Raw genomic sequence first — 20790 nt, forward strand, 5'->3', positions numbered from 1 at the left:
GTCCAACAGTGACTGTAAATCATTCTGATCTCCACCATGTAAGTCAATGGGGATATTGCATAAAAAAACTGAACTTGTAAACTTTAAAACATTAATTCCTACTGGAACCAAAGGCAATAAATTCCATCCCTCATCCTACTTGGGTTAGGATAAAGCTCCAAAAGCAAGGCAAACATCAACTATGGCACAAAATCAATGCTTGCTTTTCCCCTTTTTTCTCACAAATACAGTATTTGTGACCCATAAAATCCCTGGAGCTAGCCCAGTAAGATAAGCACTGCTGCATAGTTATTAATGTTGCTTATACACATGCCATATCCAGAAATCACAACCTGAAATTCATGCTTTCAAATCTGGAAATGTTTTAGGATGAGGTTATTTCTTGAAAGCCAAGAATAAAGTGGCATCCTAACCTCAGTGAGATCTGAAATAGTAGACTGGTCATTAGAAAAAAATGTTTAACATGTTTGCTAAAAGCAAATGAGTTTTAAAAAAATAAAGTCAACATATTAGGGGGATTATGGGGATTTTAAAAGTATCCAGTACTAACATTAGTGAAGAAGTTAAACTCTGAACAATGACAGTATTTTCTGAGTGACTGTGAGCACGGTGCAGAGGAGATGCAGAACTGTCATCATGCAGGTACGGTTTTGCTATGCAGTTGGCACGTCATCAATATATTCTTGATATTCCTATTAGTCTGCTCTATGACCTTGTGCAGACCTCCTCGCTGCACCAAAATGTCTGCACCTGAAAAACACAGGCAGCAGGGCTCCAGCTGTACGCTGGTATGAGTGACCTATGGTTGTTTGGTGCATTGACTCAGAAACATGGATTATCGTCAAAGGACACAGAATAGTGCATATTAAGCATTTTTATTATTTGTTGTGCTGTACATATAGCACCTCCTGTTCCCAAGGTCTGGGTGTTTAATGCCATGTAAATGCATACAGGAGAAAGCCACAGCCCAGACCTTGGACTGCCCCAGTCTAGCTGCAGTACAGCAGCAGAAGTGGGGAAAGACTTGGTATTCCCACAGCTGAGGTTCATACTCTGCTTTGACAAGCCATCATTAGGGCTTTAATTTTTTACCAGCATAAGCAATCCACCTGTACCATGGCAGCAGGACTAGGAAATAGGCAGCACTATCATGTCACAAAGCTAAAGCCAACCCCCTTTCCCTCTCCCCCTATCTGGGGGGGGCATCTTACGTGTTGCAAGACACATAGCACTTTCAAAGGGCACATCATGACTACTTCTAATCTGATGATAGTCCAAGTCATCTCCCATGAGGTAACAAATCTAAATAAAGTACAGCAAAAACTAAAGACAGTGCTTTACAGGAACTTCACTGGAAAACAAGACAGACATGGGAACCTCTGGACAGACTAGGGAATTTCAAGACAGACTACTAGACATAGCACCAAATAATTAGCCAGTGGCCTCACATCTTCAGCTGGTATTTGTAGTGACATGACAGAATATAAATCACTAGAACATTTGATTCCAAGGCATTTTTTTATGCCATATAATGCCATATTTTATCCATTTACTAAACTTTCACGTTCCTCATCCTTGTGATCATCATCATTCTTTTCCCACCATCAGGCACCTAAGGCGGATGTCAAACAACTGCAATCCTCACTACCACAGGCTGGTTTTACCATCAAATCTCTTCTGTTCAGATATAACACAGGCATTCTGTTAATACTGCGTAACGAACTGTGCCCTCAGCAAGCCCAATTATTTTATTACATTTTATCTTTCATTAATAGCTTGTATTAAAAATTACTTATGGAGAAGCCAAGTAAACATAGACTTTGCTCTTTGGAAGAAGAAATGTTTGTTAAATTTGTTGGCATATGCCTACCAAACCAGCACAGCTGAGACTGATAAATAAGAATTTGATTAGCATTCAGATTATAACATGTCCATTCCTCTTCATAATGACAGTTCAGCTGAGACTGTGTTTGTCCATTTTCAGAGATGAATAACTGTGGCATTTAGTAAAGAAGTGAGGAAACCATGTTTGGTTTTTAATTTGCTTTAATGACTTTCTTGGCCATGGTTATTGGAAGAAGAGCCTAGCCAGCTGCCTTTATTTCCCCTTCTGTCAGATTATGATCTCTTTAAAAACAATACTTGAAAATGGCTTTTCGGAACAAAATTCAGAAAGTCCTACAGAGCAGCTGACTAACAAGACAAAGAAATTGTGCCAGTATCACTGAGATAAATTCAAGGTATGTAAGCAAAATAGTTTCAGCAAAATGATTTATGGTAAAAACCTGGAGAAAATACTTTGTCCTCAATCTTCTTTATAAATAATTTGATTTACGTTAGTATGCATTATAGCACTAGGCTCTTCTTTTTCTCCCTGTCCTGAGGCATGAGGCGTGTAGTGTTGTTAGACATATTTTCACGAATACGTTGCATTATGCATACACAAACCACAAGTAAAGATAAGGAAATGCTTTTTGCTGTAACAGGCTCTGCATACCTGTACTTGTGTACCCATGAGGCGCACGTGAACTTGACTGCTATCAGCGCTGTAATGCACATTAGACAGAAAGTATGTTTCTTAAAAGTGGGCTTGTATTAAAAAAACTATAATGAACATATTTTTCTTTGGAGCACTGCAGGAAGGTGATATGCCATGCCATTAAACCATTCTGTCTCTGTTCCTCTTCATCACAATGAAGCAATATTTCCACAGGTACTGTTTTTCTCAATATTCTTATTCAATTTAGTAAGGAAGTAGTAGGGGGAAGGTTAGCAATAATTTTATGAATAGATAACATTATCACATAGTAAGATACACAAAGTTGAATTTGGTCTTTCTGTGACTAAAGAATGAGAAAGAGAACGTGCAAGAAATCTTAGATTGTGTATGCTGAGCAGAATGAAAATCGTCAGTTCCTAATTTCATTACTGTATTTATATGAAATGTTTGAGATTACCTACTGGTTATCACCAAAATCACTGATCAGAGGATATTTCAACACTGTTCTTCAGTCTCCTTCTCCCTTCCACAAACTTCTGGTTTTTATTCATTTAATTGTACAATATGGATTTTAACTCACCTATACTACGTATTCAAGTAATACATACTAACATAATTCAAGCTGAATTTCTCAAATGCACCTAAAAGCTATCCCATTAATAGATATTTTACTAGTGTGTCAGAAAAAAGGAAGCAAGTTTTACTGAGAAGCTGAGCTTATACATTCAATTTAATCATTTCTTTTGCATTGCAAGTGTCCTCAGTTTTAGGGGTGGCAAGTTTATATGGGAATGGACTTTCAGCTAAATGGGAAACTGCCCAAACTGCATACTACCAACAAGGTACCTGAACATTCTAAACAACAGTTTGATGTTTGACAAGAAGACAATCTAAATTCTAGAAACGTTGAGGAATGTGTGTGGCTTGGTAAAAGTCACAAATCAGAAACTTAAGAACTGTATCTGAGAACATTAAAGCAGCACACGTAAGAGAATTCATAACCGCACACAGGAACAGCTGGAGTCTACTCTATTTCAGCACTATGGGATGAAAAGCAAATAATGCCAAAAATCATTCTTTGGTAAACTATTTAAGGATTCTCATTTTAAAGTAACTCAATGGGTAGTCACACCTACTAACTGAGCTATAGACATAGCCTGATACCCATGACTGATGAATAGAAAAACCTTAGCTGAATGTACTGGCAAAATTATTCCCTGCAGCTTCCAACCCTCTTTCTGCTGCACAAATGGCTAACTTGAAGGGCTGCAAAATACGGTATGGTATTTAAATGTGTACTGAAACAGTGCAATGAGGGCAGGGCAAAGAGCTGAGGCCAAAAAGTTCATTAAGTATCTCAAGCTGGTATCTCTGTCATACAGAGTAGTAAGTAACTGCATAATGTAAATCAGTTTGTATAAACATTACACTATCCAAAGATCATACTTTGTGGCATAAGACAGTGGCCATCTAATTGATTGCAATAGTACTCTTGTGCAGTCATATAAGATCCTATTTCAGCAAAACTTCCAAGATTTAGCAAAATATTTGAGTTTCTTGACTATTTTTTCCTAGTGAACATGTGGAATGCATCTCTGTGCTGAGTTTCAAAAGGTTCCTAAATATGATAATTGTAGTGGAGAATTCCCAAATGGCACTAGATTCACATTGGATAAGAATGGGCAAACAACCTTCCTAGTCAATGAAGTATTTGTTTTACATTCATGTAAGATGTATTCATAACAAAGTTGTTCAGATGGTTCAAAAAAGTACCCACTTTACACAATTTTAACCTTTGTAATGGAAATCAAAATATCCTGCATATTAACAATATGAACCCAAGAACTTCTACTATTCCCAGACTAAAAGCTAGGAGAGTAGCATAAGATTCTGCTTAGGTTTTACACAAATTCTTGTGTTAGTAGGTGTTCTTAATGTTAGAGTACATCTGGTGTGAGTGCTATTAATGGGCTAAAATTTGGACAATGTTCAGAAGCACATTCATTGTGTGGCTTTGCAACTTGTACAGAGTATCATATCCACAAGCAAGCATCCTATATGCATATTGTGCAACCTCATAGACAGGCTTCTAGACAGACTTTAAAAATTACATTTATTTAATGAAGGTGAAAGCTTTATAATCAATATATTGTGGAGATTTTGAGGGGATGGGTGATCTCAAAAGAACTTGCTTCCAGATCTTATCTTGCTATTGAATTGCATATGTCCACGTGTTTTATGGCTGTGCAACATTTGACTGTATCATCCCAGAATAATTGTTGCCTGGATATTTAATGTGTTCAAGTGATTTGACTGTTCCTTTTTACATGTTTTTGACATATTCACCCTTCATTAGTATTTTCTTTTCTTTTCTTTTTTGCCACGGTCATGACAGGCTTGACTGTAAATTAACACTCTAAATAGTTTCCTGAATTCTCTTTCCTTCTGTGAGCTACAACTAATTTTGCATGCATTTCGTTAAAGCCTTCATAATTATCTTATCTCCCCAACAGCTGTAACACAGTAATAATGGCTTACAGCTACTGGTAAGGATGAGGCATTTTTTTCCCCCAGGAAAAGCAGAAGATATGGAATACTTGCTGCTCCCAGCAGGTTTCCTGGGTGCGGTACATATCCCTTGCGTGTCTGCACATGCTCTCCTATGGCAGAGACTTTTCTACAAACTGTTACAAATCTGTAAGTGATGAATACATGATGAGAATGTCATGGTGGTAGATAAGAGTTACAGTGAAGACATTAAAATAACAGCTGTCAACTGCTCTCTTATCCTTGCTCTCCTGACTTGAAATTTCACAACAGGGGAGAAGGGCAGGCTCCACCAGTGCAACCCAAAGCACAAGCAACGATAGCCCCTGGTGCTCTGAGGAAGCATCAGCATTCAGACCATCAGCATTCAGAGACACAGTGTAACGCCTACCATCCTGCTCAGGCAGCTGTACGGGACGTGTGGCACAGGGAGCAGGCATCGTGTGCAGTACCAGCCTGCCTCTCCTGCCATGCCTGGGTCCGGGGACTCCTGCAGCAGCCTCTCTGCTGGAGCTGAAGTTCCAGCAGCTCAGCTCAGTTGATGTGATGCTTTTACTACAGGTGCTCTGCTTGTAATCACACTTTGCCCATTCAGACGGAAAATCTCTATATGCTTGATGATTTTTTTGGTGTTTTTGCCCATGCTTCAAAGAAATACTGCAGCAAGCTCTAATGAAAGACACTTAAACAGTGTCCCTGGGACAGACTCAGAAAACATCAGTCTTTCTTAATAAAAACATATCTGCAAAGTATACTTATGTCTATAGCATTACACATTAGAAGGATGACTTCTTGAGCTTATATTTGCAATAATGCATATATCTCTATAACTCAACATATATTCCCAGCTGTCCTGTGTTCCTGAATTTAATATCACTTGGGTTACTAATCAGATCCTCAGATGATAAAAATCCTGATAGTTGTGTTGACTTTCTAGAGCTATATGTATTCAAACCAGTCCACAAATGTAGTTCCACAGGTATCACTGAAAACTCATGTGTGGGCTTAAATGTGCAGCAATACAAAAATCACTAGTACATATCCTCTGTTTTTACATATTTCCTCTTGCCTGGGAGAACTTGAGAAACAGAAGCTGCAGTTTCACATGTCATACTTTGAAACAGAACATCCGAGTCACTCAAGAAAAAGCATTTTTCTGATCTGGATCCTGACACTTCAAAATTGCAGCACGTAAAGATGCCCTAGTATTTCTGCTGAGCTGTCTGCACTCATCAGACACATTGAATTGACTTGTCCCCTCTTCTGCAGATTCAGTTTGCCAAGTGAATTCAAAATGAGAGAGAGAAAGGAGGAAAAAAGGGGGAGGAGGAGATTGCAGCACAGCTTCATAGCATCTCAGTCATTAAAATGGCACAGTAACTCCAATATTCTTAAAACAGGAATGTGGAGCAAGCAGTGATACAGAATTCCGATCCAAGACCCAGCACTGCTATGGCAGTATGTCCACGTGGCTCGCCCAGTACATCACAACTTGGATGTCAGGTATGTAGTATCAAAAAACATCACTTGCTGAAAACTGTTACCAAGAGATACCTTTCTACTTTCTTTAACATTCACCCTTCATTGCTCTCTCCTTGCAAACACTTGTTAAAATTTTCTTCCACTTTTGAGAAAGATGAATTGTATCTGAAGCAACTAATAAATAAAAATATACATATAAATTGCATCAGATAGTCAGAGACAAGTGCACCTGGACATGGATTTATTAGCAATACACGACTCTCATCACACCACTTACAATTCCATTTTCACCTACCTAAGGGGGTATTGACATGAATGTTACTTACTGCTAATAAACACCCCCAGGCTGTACGCAATCTTTATTATTATTATTATTTCAACTCTTTGCATCTAATCCTGTTTCATAACAAGAGTTTCTGAAAGGTGTTGTGTTTTAACTCACATAGAACTTGATAGAAACTGGAGATATCTGAAATAGGGTCACTTTTTAAGCCCCTACATATTTTTTAACCCATATTAACATTTTCAACCTACATTTTATGTATTTGCTTGTATAGTTGACCAAGGAGAAGAAAGGATAGTATGGACACGTCATAATAATCTCTGAAATGGCCGTGTCAGTTTAAAAACAGCAAACAAACAAAGACAAACAAACAAAACAACCAAAGAAAGGCCTTTGTAAAGGCCTTTTACAAAAGCCTAATCATCCAAATTTCACATGGACAAAGTGGAGAAGTGGTGGTAAAGACAGGCTAACTTACTGTTAAGTACATAGAATAGTCGAGATTAAACACTTCAATTTTTCATTGTTCTGCAAGATCAGAATGACCTTCAGAATGATGTTCTAGAAGTAGTCCTCCATGTACTATTTTTTTTTTTGGCAGAGATGATTTCAAATAAGACATCCTGAAGAAGCAGTATTCATCTGGCACCACTAAAATCTTTATTGTCTTCTTTTATCTTAGGTCAGACAGGCATCAACATTCCTATTATTTTACTTTTACTTATATTTATTATTATTATTTTTTGCCCTGGTTCTGGCTTAGTTACACTTAAATCCTTATGACTCCCAGTGGCAGGGATGGGACTGCTGAATTACACCACAGCTTCTTGGGTTTTACATTTAAATGTTATCCAGCTACCTCAAAGTTTGCTTCCACTGCAGTGAGATAATGAATTTCAACAACTGGAAAGTAATTTTCATTTAGAAATGAGCTCACAGCAGTTGATGATCCAGTTCAAAAAAGTTTGTTGAGGGGTTGGAGAGCCACAACAGAATGTGTCATTATCTTATTAATGAGAAAGAAACTAAGCAGGTGTTGAATACTTACTGGCCCTAAAAAGGAAAATGTAATAAGCAGCCACCAGGCATAAAATACCTACTTTGCAGTGCCAAGTTATCTATCCCAAAAGGTAAAAGACAAACTCCATGAAGATATCATTAGAAACCAATATTTTAAAGGTACGCGACTGATGAGGAGGAAAGGTGGCTGAATATTAAAGCCTAATTCAAATGGGTTAGAGTGATAACTGTTTACTTCTAAAGGATACCAACCTTCTACCTAGTTTTTACTAATTCCAGTCCTCAGTATGGATTTTGAGTGATAGAAAAATAAAGACACATAACCCTCTCCTCTACACCTCCGAAGAGGAAAACAATGACGAGTTGTTACTGGGAACCTTATGCTATTTATATATCGAGTTCAGACACTGCTATCTTTGAAACAGTCATTAAGGCACAGTTAAGTGAAGTGACCACATTTCCACATGCCTTCCCCTTCAACTCTATTTGCAAAAAACTGCAGGTGAGAAGGAGGCTGTTAACAACAGATTCTATTTGTGTGCACTTTGCATTTCAGTACGAAACAAAAGGGCACAAAAGTACACGAAACTTTAGCAGTGACACCTCTGTCCTGATAGCCCATAATATAGTGTCACAGACCTACCTGGGCAGTGGAGACCTTTGGTCTCCACCAATCTTCAGATTCAGGAGCAGCCTTGCTAGTAAGGCAGAAGACCAGGAGATGACTGTTAGGTTTACTCCGGACACCAAAGATCTTTTTTTTTTTTTTAAGCCTACTTGTTCTTTGTGCAGGTAATTATGCAATCCACCAAGAGAATTAAAACATTTTTTATTTACCTTGTCAGGTCACCCCTTCTCTTGATTATAGGAAGGATAATCCAGAAGCATCAGTCTGCTGCCTTCCCAGTAGAATAAAGGTTTACTTATTTTCATCGAGAGAGACTATGTTTCCTCATATAGCAATTTTCTTAATGGTACCTATATTGTATTCCCCTGAGCACTTTGTGTCTGGTATTTCCTTTTGCCTCCCTGCTCCCTTTCCAGCTGTGGCTGATGGGGATTTGCTCTTGGAAACAGCTGTGAGTTTAGGACAACAGAAGCCCCTTGCATATACAAGTGATAGTCTAATGGGAAACATGACATAATTTGTCTGGAGTAAGGTAAGGCAATGGGAAGGCTGCCAGGTGTCTGCATGAGGAGACATGCAGGGATGTGTCAGGGAGGAGGACTGTCCTTTTCCTGAGAAAGGAACTGTAGGGTTTTCTTCATTACGAAGAGTGAGGCCTCAGATGCCATTCCTTCTGCCTTCCAAGGACTGGAGTTTAATTTTAAAAAGAAAAGAAAGCCAGAAATCCTTCCCAGTGATAAGACATTAAGATGGTTTGTATGCAAACAATGTCTTTGCCTTAGTGTGTTTAGAGAGCTGGAGCCCTCAGTTTCCATCTGTCGGGAATGAGGGGCCCATATAGGTGCCCATTTCAGGGGAATTCAGCATTCAGCAGAATTCATCTTAAAAACAGGTGGCATTGTTAGGCTGCAGGGCTGTCTGCTGATTTAAGAGACCCATAACATAGCTACAGCTCACTAGATTCCAACAGCAATGATCAGGGTCCTCTGGGCTCACATTTGGGCTTAGCCTTCCAAATGGACTAAAGGAAAAACTAAGCCCAGAGCTTGCACTGGAGCTAGAGTTATCTAATACCATCAGTAGCATTTATAGGGGAAGGGAAGCAGCAGTGATAATATGGAGTCATAAAATATGATTTCAATTTGAATGTTTGCCATGTTTGAGTGAAATCTTCACTCTTCCTTTTAGTATGTAAAAACAATTTATTTTGTTGTGATGAAACTAACAACGTTGCTCCAAGTAAAAAAGGATTTAACAACAAAAGAATTAGCAAGTAGTCTTTGTTCTATTTGTGAAAGTGTTGGAGCTTTCTCCCTGTATTTAACAAAATATATGCATAGCACCACAAATGTTGTTTGTCAGTTGTCAATAAAATACAGTAATAGACCAAACAATAAAAAGGAATAATGACCCAAAAGCATCATAGTTTTGCAAGCTAATCATTGGTGACAAGCATAATACATTGACCAGAATAATGCCCCGAGGTTTCAGGTTCATTCCAATGTCTAATACATTTATGAATGGCAGTGGGGTAAGCAGTGAGGGAGCAGTATTTGCAAATATCAGAACCAATTCAGGAAAAGTGGTGAAGAAATCGGGGAATTTTTCCTTGCTGGGTGAATGGGCAATGGATAAAGAAGTTCAATGGGAAGGAAAGAACTTAAACTATTTTCACTCCTTATAGGTTTGGACCTGTTTTTTTGTATCAGGAAGCTCAGAGAGAGCCTCTGTTCAGGCTGTTATCACATTAAGATGCATTAGGAATGAGCAGAAAATGATGTGCAATACATTCTAATTCAGCCTCCTCTGGAATGCTATAAGCTGTACAGAAGAAGGACAATAAAAATAATACAAGCATAGAGAAACTTTCACACGAAGAGAGACTGTAAGACTTAGACAGTTTATCTTGGAAAAGAGACAAATAACGAAGGACGTGAAAAGGGCATATTCAAAAACAAAATGTCAGAGAAGATAGATCTGACATTACAATTCCACACACATCATAAAGCAAGAGCAAAAGGAAAGTTAATGAAAATAAAAGACGGTCAAACTGAAATCACTGAATAAATGTTTTCACTGTGCACAATTAGACTGTGTAACTCCTGGCTGCTAGGTGCTACAGATGCCAGGATCTGCATATAGGTTCTAACCTGTTCCAGTTGGGACTGGGCATTTGCATAGAAAAGAATACTGAATAGGAAATTAAACTTCATTCTGTAGGGTTAAATGGATATCTAAGTAGGGCAGTTCAAAATCTGACCTCAGGGATATGAAAATATTATTCTACATGCACCTGCTTTGCAGTTTCCAAAGTATCTGCTGTAAGCCTCTACCAGAAGGCAAATTGTGAGCAAGATGGACCGCATTGGTATAGCACTTCATGTCTGTTAATGATTAACTTTCCCAAACAATTATGGTTTTATACATTTTTAAACACTGTGTTGTTCAGTCTCCCCTCCAGCAGACACTTTCTGTACCAGAAATGACTCCAGAGGAGAGCCAGAATGTCTGACTCCTCAGACACATGGACCTGCCAGCCTCAGAAGCCAACACAGGGGGACTTTGCTGCTGATGGTTTGGCATCCCTTTTTAGGCCTGCTTTTGAATGTTTATCCTTCCATCTATCTGGGCTGTCTAAAACCTGTCTTAGCATATATTCTGATCCTTCTGCAAATAGGTACATAGTATAACACTCGCAGGCAGAGGTCTGAAACTCGAAAACAGAAAGACACCAAACTGTGAGGAGTTGCACTATAATTACAAATTACACATGCCCCAAACCATACTCATATGCATCAAACAACATTAAAGCTCCTCATTAAAAACAAACAAATAAAACAAGTATTTCCACTGACTGCTTCTGATTGTTTGCCTTGGCTACCAGGTTTAAATCAACAGGACTGAAGGGAATTGGTCGCTGCTGTTTTGATCCATTAAAATACACAAAAGCCCCTCTCCCTGTAAGCAAACTCAAAAAGAAAAGGATACAACCTTCCAGTATTTTTATGCTTCCAGTTTGTTTGCTATGGTGCCAGAGCTCCTCTTTTTTTTTTTAAACATGTTGTTTCCACTGTAGTATAATACAGAGAAAAATGTGATTGCAGAAATAAGTCTAATGATCCTGCTGCCTGATGCCTGAAATTACTCTCCAAGAGAAAAGGCTTTCACTGGAAACACATCATTTCAAATTTCTTCTCCAATGACTTTGAGAACACCTCTTTCTCAAAGGAACTGTGGATAAGACATACACAACAATAATGTTATCCTGGATATTTGTACGTTGGTGACTACTTTCCACTGCATCAAAAGGCAGAACATCAGTATAACAAACCAAACCACCAAACAAACAAACAAACAAACAAAAACCACCAAACAAGAAAAACTAACACTGAACCGCTCAATCTTTTTTGCCAAATTAGAAGATGACCCCATCTACCTGTGACTTCTGCAAAGATGTTGTGTAGTGTTTGGGTAACAGTGAGACTGATTCTCTCTTCTTCTACAGAGCCCAGACAGCCATCAGAAATGGGGGGGGCCCAACTTTTTCATTCTTGCACCAACCAGCACAAAGTACTGCTTTCAGAGAATAGCTAAAGCCAAGTCTGTTGCTTCAAGAGAAGTCCAAAATGAATCCTGCCTACTCAAATGAAAAAAGCAGCCTCCTGCTTTGCCAGCACAATATGACTTAGCTCTCAGCTCGTCCTTGCAGGAAGGTTTAATCAGGAAAAAAGCAGCTCCCCAGTGAAAGCGACATTTTCAAATGGTCCACTGGTTCATTCTGAATTAAGGTTTTCATGCCGGAAAAACTGAATTCATCATTTTCAATTAATTCTACTTTCATAAAAATGAAAGTGACTACAAAGGTGAATTATCACACAGCATAATCAAAATATGGCTTGGCATCTTAGTTGATACAGCTTCAGTTTACTGTGTAGCAACTAAACTTTAAACAGCAGCACATTTGAGATGGATTGTCATCATTATCTATTCAACTGGACACAAAATAATTTGTTACAGTCACTTGGTTTTATCATTACTTGATATTGAAAACTGACAAGCATCATAACTCACCGGCATTTTGAAATCTCTTCATATTTTGATCCTTCAAAAATTTGTTTTCACTAGGTAATCTAGGTCTGGTCTGCCAGGCTAGCAGTAATTAGTTTCATAAGTGTATTACTATCTCAATGTCTCATATGGCAAGAATGAAAATGATGAAGGGGACCTGTCATGGTTCAAACTAATAGTTTATCCAACCTCTTTGTGAATTCTCCGAGCATATCCTCCTCAGCTGCTACACTTCAAGCCTTTTATCTCAGGTAAATCACATGAAGCTTTCAGACCAGAAAGTGCCCTCCTGATTAACTGTTCTTATCAGGAGGGCAATTCTCAAACCTTATTTATTTTTTCTACCATCTAGAGCCTCCTCTGCATGATATATTCTGCCCTCCATTACTGGTGCGGGACTCCTCAAACTGTGAGTTCCCAATTCTCTCTGTGCCTGGGTCTGTGCTGCCAAGGCCCTCTCTGCCCTCCAGCCCCCTCTCCACCTCTCCTGGTCTGCCTCCTCTTTCTCTGCTGTGAGCTGGTCCATTTTGATGTCTCTACTTTAGTGTACCTGCAGGCTTAAACACTTCTACCCCTCGTTGCTCAATCCTGTCCTGGTACTGTTATACTCTGCTGGGTCCAAACGAGGGGCTGGATTTGGAGACTGTTCCAGCAGGAAACTGGAAATGCTTTTTTCCCAAGTGGGATCTGTTCCTTGATCCTAAACAACAGACACTTAGATAAACAAGGAAGCTGATGGCAAATGCAGGTGCTACTTAGGGTGGATGGAAGGCTTGTTGTTGCCACCACTCTCCTTTTATCTCAGCATTCAAAACAAGAGAGCCCTGGAGACACCTGACAAACCTGCATTAGTCCTGATCCCTGGAAGACCTTATTTTTAAGTCACACAATGTGCTTTGGCCTTTGTATCTACTTACTTGGGCTGACAAATTGCCAAATTTATACATAAAAGCACAAAAAAATAAAGCAAGCATTATTTTGTGAACGCTGATAAGTTGACAGCTACCTGGCTCCCTTTTTCCTCCTAGAGTCACTAAAAGGACTCCTGAATCACTTCATATTCAGTAAACACCTTCTGATTATTCAGATAAATGTATAAAGTATATAGCATTCATAACTTCAACATATACAGATTAACATTTGAAGAAATCATAGAATACATTGTCACTTTAGAACCTATATTTTCCTTCTGTTTTTCATTCAAGCAGCTGTGGAAATCCAAAGTTCACTTGCCATACTGCCAGGAAAATCCCCAAAAGTTTGTGATACATTCTGTATTGGATGATACTTCCCTCTAGTGTGCAGTCCTTGTAAAACCCCTGTGATACCAAACTCCATTTTTCTTAAAGTTTACTCCAAAACGAACAAACAAAATATAACAACAAGAAAAGTTGCAAAGCTGTCAAGTCTTTAAAGTATGACACCTTGTGAAATCATCTCATTTGTCTTCAGACTGCAAACAGAATTTGGTTCTAGCATCTTTTCCATCTTCTGAATAAAGCCAACATACCCAAATACGATAGACCAGCTATGAAGTTTAGGCAGAAACTTAACAGTGCAGGTTATTTTCATGATGCTACAGAAAACTCACAGTAATTATCATCTAAGACTAGTACGAGATGGTGATCAGTAATATGCATCTGATTACTCCTTTGATCCAGTAATCTGACATTTGTAATACAGTACTTTGTCAAAGTATGTCAGAATTTGTTGTAGTCTCACTGAATAGGGGTGATGATTTCAAGTGAATTTTCCACCAACGTATACTTAATTTACAAATCTGCAATGAAGTAGCACAATCGTTTTGAGCATTATTTGAGTCAACGTACCATATATATCTTGCTGACAATCTGACTTTTGCCAAAGTTGCAGATAACTGTGAGAATAAGCATTCAAGGAGAGATCTATTTTTGTCAGTTTAAAGAATAATTGGGCTTCTCACTTCCTCTGAGTATTATGGGGCACATTTTCAGAACTAGCTACTTAAGCTGAGCATTCAAACCTCACATTCACATGCAAATAAATAAATAAATAAATGTTTCCTCTTGGACAATCTTTCAAAATTTTCTTGGACAAAACAGATAATTTTTTTCTCCCAAGGTTCTATCTAAATCAAGTGTGAATGCACTATGGCCACCTGCCTTTTGGCCATGAGAGAGGGCAGAGACATGGAATTCTTGATGACAGAGCATCATTAATGGCCACTGCCTTTCCCTATCCTCAAATACTTCCCAGCAGAGGACTCATTCTCTTAAAATAAGGATGTTATTAATTATGTGTAAAGGCTGCCTTTCTAGGAGCTAAACAGATTGAGGTTCGTTTCTCCTTCTCAGTCTGCTTCTATGAGCGACTTGCAAATTCCTGAAGAGAAGTCATGGGACTTCTCTTAGCTCCTTTTCCACCAAACACGCCTGTCAACCAGCTGCATCTGCTGCAGCAGCTCTTGGAGCAGGAGAGAAGCCATGCAGCTGCACAGTTTTGTTACCTGGAGAGAATCAAATTTAAGTAAACAGCTTTGGTAAGTACCATCAACACTGGTCTACCTAGAAAAATGCCAAAGTGTTAACAGCAAGTATGTGGAAAGGAACTGTACATAGACACATATGTATTCTTTTATTATTGTTATGCAACTTGAATTTCCAGGATCCCCAAGAAATCTGGGAACCCTAAAACATAAATGTATACACTACTAGGAATGCCTTAAGGCCATCTTGAATCATATTTTGGAAAATATCAGTAAGATACTGTACCTTAAATGAACAATAATCGGTATCTGAAAATATATGCCTGTATATATAATGTATCTGAAAATATATGTATTTGAAAAAATATACCCTGATGGTATCCTCAGAACCTGATCTCCTTCTATGACCAAGAGACTCGCTTGGTGGATGAGGGAAAGGCTGTGGATGTGGTCTACCTTGACTTCAGTAAGGCTTTTGACACTGTTTCCCACAGCATTCTCCTCAAGAAACTGGCTGCTCGGGGCTTGGACTGGCGTACGCTTCATTGGGTTAGAAACTGGCTGGGTAGCCAGGCCCAAAGAGTTGTGGTGAATGGAGCCAAATCCAGTTGGAGGCCGGTCACTAGTGGAGTCCCCCAGGGCTCAGTACTGGGGCCAGTCCTCTTTAATATCTTTATCGATGATCTGGATGAGGGGATCGAGTGCACCCTCAGTAAGTTTGCAGATGACACCAAGTTAGGTGTGTGTGTCGATCTGCTCGAGGGCAGGAAGGCTCTGCAGGAGGATCTGCTTAGGCTGGACCAATGGGCTGAGGTCAACTGCATGAAGTTCAACAAGGCCAAGTGCCAGCTCCTGCACCTGGGGCACAACAACCCCAAGCAGCGCTACAGGCTGGGAGATGAGTGGTTGGAAAGCTGCCTGGCAGAGAAGGACCTGGGAGTACTGGTTGATAGGCAGCTGAATATGAGCCAGCAGTGTGCTCAGGTGGCCAAGAAGGCCAACAGCATCCTGGCCTGTATAAGAAGCAGTGTGGCCAGCAGGCCTAGGGAAGTGATTGTCCCCCTGTACTCAGCTCTGGTGAGGCCGCACCTCGAGTACTGTGTTCAGTTTTGGGCCCCTCGCTACAAGAAGGACATGGAGGTGCTCGAGCGAGTCCAGAGAAGGGCAATGAAGCTGGTGAGGGGTCTGGAGAACAAGTCTGACGAGGAGCGGCTGAGGGAGCTGGGGTTGTTCAGCCTGGAGAAGAGGAGGCTCAGGGACGACCTTATCGTACTCTATAGGTACCTTAAAGGAGGCTGTAAAGAGGTGGGGGTTGGTCTATTCTCCCACGTGCCTGGTGACAGGATGAGGAGGAATGGGCTAAAGTTGCGCCAGGGGAGGTTTAGGTTGGATATTAGAAAGAACTTCTTTGCTGAAAGGGTTGTTAGGCACTGGAATGGGCTGCCCAGGGAAGTGGCTGAGTCACCATCCCTGAAGGTCTTTAAAAGACGTTTAGATGTTGAACTTAGTGATATGGTTTATTGGAGGACTTGTTAGTGTTAGGTCAGAGGTTGGACTGGATGATCTTGGAGGTCTCTTCCAACCTAGATGATTCTGTGATTCTGTGAATGGAAACTAACACCAGTCTAGTACATGGAGGTTAACAACCCTATTTCTAGATTCATCACTACTACAGCCTTCTGTGTAACAGAGATGGGTGTAATTTTATCTTTTCAGACCACTTTTTACTACTCACACTTGGGTGTAGTTAGGCCAGCTCATCATGTAAATTCAGCTCCCACTCCCTTCCATTTTTGCCACTTATTCTCATTTCTGAGATGAATTTCACTGCCCCTATGTTTACTGAAATAGTCCGGGTTAAAAAGAAACCTTTAAAAACAACAGCTGAGAAAAAAATAAATGAAAAAAAAGAATGCATGGCTACTTGGCGAGCACTCAGGGAGAGGGGTGAGAAAATATTCAGGCAATTTTGTTGCTAAAGAAGTCACATGTACCACAGTCATGGGTATAATAGTTCTTTCAGGTAGTGGCAACACTTGTTTAAACAACGCCTGGTGTAATATGGCCTCAGCTACACATGGGAGTCCAAGGTATTGTAATACAAATGATTATGAACTAAAAGCAAATATACTATTTAATTCCATAGGGTTTCTTTCCTGTTCCTTTTACTTTGGTGGTATTATTTCACCACCAAGAAGCTAGGACTATTGAGTCCCTAAGTTATTTTTTAACAAAGTACCAGAAATGTTAAACACTTATCTATGCATTAAATACTGAAAATACTGGTTTAATATAACATAAGCTATAACACGATAAACTACATTTGAACAGGTATATCAAATTCATTGTTGATTTTTAAACAAAATCATATATATATATATATATATTTGAAACACAGAAGTCTGTTAGGGTCATGCCTGCAGATAGGTAGTACAGAATTACTAACTCTACAATGACAAACTGTTTAAAAATCATTATACCCTACTTCACATGCTTACATTTAAAATCCTATGGTATCATCATTAATGTATTTTTCAAATCAGTTTCTTAAAAAGAACCATGCTCAAACTTGTAATTGTAATGAACTTATAGATGCCCATCTGTCTTGTTTTCTATCCACTCACAGTGTTTTCAGCCTGTGGCTGTGCCTGAGGCAAAGTTATATCATCTTGACACAAAGAAATACAAAGTCTTGCCTTGGAGATTTCCTTTGCTTGCAAGCAGCAGCACTGTAAAAGCCTCAAGCTGTTGTAATTAAAAATGTATCAATTAGTTACATAGTTAACGAAAGGAGAATGACCGTTAAGAATTCTTGTCATCGATACAGCAGGCCTTTCATTGTTTACCTGGGCTTGTACTTTACAATTACTGATTAACATGCTATGCTCCTTGCAGAAAAAGCATACCAAGTGGTCTTAAACACCCCCCAGGATTATTAGACTATGAACCCTACAAACTCCTCGTTACGTATATATTTAACATGCATCTCAACAGACATCAATTAACACACAGATTTTCTGACCACTGCTTTGGGCAGCTGAGTACAATGTCTGTCTAGAAATGCTAATGTCAATTTAATAACAGACATGAAATCGAAATTTTAATTAAAGAATGTTATTAATTATTATTATTTGATCCTTTTTGGTATGCATACAGATGTGGAATATAATTAGAAACATTGTAATTAAAGAAACAATTAGGCACAGCAGGCTGGTATCACAAACATTTAGGGTAATTTCAAGCTTTTACCACCGTGCCACATTAGCAAATTCCCTCCCTCATGCAAAGTTTACTCCACAAAATCACCAACTCTAGCCATTTAAAATGCATAAGACACATTAACCAGAGCATGAAATTTTATCTCGTTGGGAAGGGGAATACAATAATTCCTACATAAATAAAAACCCCAAAACCAGTTCTGCTTGACTGTAAGCAAACAAGTTCCTTTTTATGGACAGTATTCTTTCATTATAATTAAATAATAGACTCTACTCACTGCAAATAATTACGGTGTTAATTTCACTACATCGCCTTGAATAGAAACTGAGGTAAAACTGATCAGTGTTAATCAGTCGCCCTGGAGGAAGAAAGTGCTTTTTGACAGACTTGCATAACGGATGAAACACAAAATGAGATCACTGGGAGATGTTTGTCCTAGCGGTGCAAAGTTTGTAACTACAACTAAAAAGTTTCTTTATAATCCTACCTTCTTTGCATGCACGAGCAACATACGCTTATAGAAAAATTCAACAAAGGAGAGTTTTGGTGGTTGTCAGCTATTTAAACCTGTGCTTACTTTATTATGCTAATGAAGGCCTTAGTCAACAGACTTTCACCTTAGGCAATCTTCAGTAAACTAAATTAATAAAACATTAGAAGAATGTGTAAAATTTCCATTTGTTTATAATACACATACAAAGTACATAAACTGAAGTAATAATTGTTTAAACTTAAATTAGAAAACTCTAAATCTCAATATTTATTTTTTTCTTTTATTATGATTATATAAGTACTACCAAAATTATATAATAAAAAAAATCAGAGCTGTAGAAAACTGTAGAAAGCAAGAACATAGAGACTTTGTCACAGTGAAGAAAGAAATTTGGATTACCTGGCAGGTAATACAACCTGGCGTTATCAGAAGCAAGATAGTAGAAAATCTAGAGATGGTCTAAAGACCCAGCCTTGGAAGTAAAATTTTCACCAGAGGGAGAGTAGGAGAGTCTTCCTGCTTTCATTAAGAGGTTCTGATCAGATTCCTCACAGCTTTTGAGAGACACTGGGGTGTTTGCCCTATTTTCACGTTTCATTAATAGGAACGAAAAGGAGCTCAAAAACATGAAAATGTTCTTTTATTTCACATATAATTATAAAACAGATTCAGAGCAAATTTCCTAATACAAAATCAGAATGTGTTATTCCTTCTAATTAGAATATTTTGTTTTCCAATATCTTACATTTAAGGTTAAGATCTTTTAGAAAATTAATACTGAAATAATAACAAGCATTCTAGGGGAACCTAGCCTTTCTCGCCAAGCACTGGAATGTGAGCCCCAGCTATATATATATATAAAACTGGAATTAAAGTAGTGAAAGAAACATGTCGAAGTGCAGCTCTTGTCCCAACCATAAATTTGATTCAGTAAATTGAATTACTCTGCAGAAGTTGCACAGCACCTGGTGAAATTTTTTAATCCAGCTTTAAATAAATAAACAGAAGGAAAACAAAAGAATTTGGAGATATTTATCTCCATGCCCACTGAACATTTTTTTCAAGGCTTCAGCAAAGATTTGGATAACATTTTAATACTTTTAACTGATGTAAATTCACCCCTTGCTAGTAGCAAGTTTATAAGGCAAGACTGCAACATCTGAGAGATTCAGCAAGAGCTGCACAGGCAGAATTTCACAAATTTTGTAAAAATTTTGCAAATATCAAATCTATGGCATGTTATGAGGAACATAATAAACTAATAACTTTCTATGAATGGCACGTTTATCTGTGAGGAGCAATAGAATTTACTAATTTGTAGCTGGCTTTTAAGCACAGGCAAGTAGGACACATACTACATCCTGTGCCATACCCTTTCCACTTTCGGTTTCTTTTTCCACCCTTTTGCATGGTTTTCTACCTGTCTACAAAGGTACGCATCTGTTACCATCAACACCTAAACTGCACATCAGTGTTTCTGATGAAAAAAAAATAAATGTCATGGCAATAAGAGAATGTTTTGAAAGCAAGTCAGTTTGTCAGTAAATTATAAGCTTCATTATCATAAAACTCTAACAAATTGAACTCACATCTCATTAACTGAAAGCACAATATGACTGCAGCAATATTCATCTCCCAGAAGAGTGCTTATCTATAGGAAAAAAAAGATAAAAGTTTTGCTGAGAGCTGCCACTAATGATAGCATTAACTTTATTTATTAAAGAATGCCTGAACATTTCTGAAAATACATTCTTCCACCTTCAACTATGCTGTTCTGATTAAGTAAAATACTGTATTAATAAATTATATGAATTTTAACTTTTCTCTATCACAGGACTGCACTTTAAATTAAAGATGGAAATAGGCTTTATCTTAGGTTTTATTTTCAGTGGCTTGCCACTTTCCAAAAGAATAATCTGTAAATTAAACTCTCTCATGACCTGTTGTACTCTTTGGGCATATTCATAAGGAATATTAAAAAAAATATCACTTGGCTTGGTTTTTATTTCTAAAGATATTTCTTGTGCTTCTATAGATTGTTGGAAACTTAATTATAGAAACCACTGAGAAATGTCTGCTCTGCAGT

The sequence above is a fragment of the Anser anser genome, assembly GCF_964211835.1.
Source record: "Anser anser genome assembly, chromosome: 13".
Lineage (NCBI taxonomy): Eukaryota > Metazoa > Chordata > Aves > Anseriformes > Anatidae > Anser > Anser anser.